Source organism: Palaemon carinicauda, chromosome 11, assembly GCF_036898095.1.
Source record: "Palaemon carinicauda isolate YSFRI2023 chromosome 11, ASM3689809v2, whole genome shotgun sequence".
Taxonomy (NCBI): domain Eukaryota; kingdom Metazoa; phylum Arthropoda; class Malacostraca; order Decapoda; family Palaemonidae; genus Palaemon; species Palaemon carinicauda.
In genome coordinates, this window is record NC_090735.1 from 116234591 (window position 1) to 116235530 (window position 940).

Genomic DNA, 940 nt, shown 5'->3' on the forward strand with positions numbered 1-940 from the left:
TACCTGGCAATCATCCTGCAACGATTCAAAGCATTCTGCTGTTGAGGAATGCGTTTTCACGGTGGCATCTGATTGGTCAATAAGAAATGAAGGTTTGGGTGGTATAATGAATTTATTACTCGCCCTGAGATATAGTGGACACTTCGGGTTTGATTTGATGCCCGATTAAACATTCACTTAACTTACCTATTCTTATGGCAGCCATTTCGTATTCTCGATTTTGTTTATTTCATTTATCAACTTCCAATGAACTCCTTACAGCCTGTATTGTTGAATTGTTATATGAATTATTTTCTATCTGTTGTCAGGTATTGAATTTAGTTTTTTTGGGGGTTTCTTAGCCCATTTATGTTCAATTATTCGTTCCACATTTGAATGCCTCCTAAAACAATTACTTTTTTCCCCTCCGCATGTTTTTTATCTGTTAGATCATATCATCAAACCATTGAAGTCAGATAGGTTTCATGGTAATATCTCCCAGGGGTTTGTGCACGTGCAATTCTCTCGGTATTTGCTTAATTAATAATACAAACACCGTGAAAATAAGTAGTTATGCTCTCAATAATAACCTAGGCTAAGATAAGCATCTAGGCCAGAAAAAGTGATTTGACCCTTGGATTGCGTCAGACGTTATAGCATCGTAACTGTTGCATCTTCCAGTTATACGACTATAGTCCATTTCTTTTAGCGATTCATATTTGCACCGACTCGCAACGGTGCCCTTTTAGCTCGGAAAAGTTTCCTGGTCGCTGATTGGTTAGAATTATCTTGTCCAACCAATCAGCGATCAGGAAACTTTTCGCAACGGTGCCCTTTTAGCTCGGAAAAGTTTCCTGGTCGCTGATTGGTTAACTTTTCGCAACGGTGCCCTTTTAGCTCGGAAAAGTTTCCTGGTCGCTGATTGGTTAGAATTATCTTGTCCAACCAATCAGCGATCAGG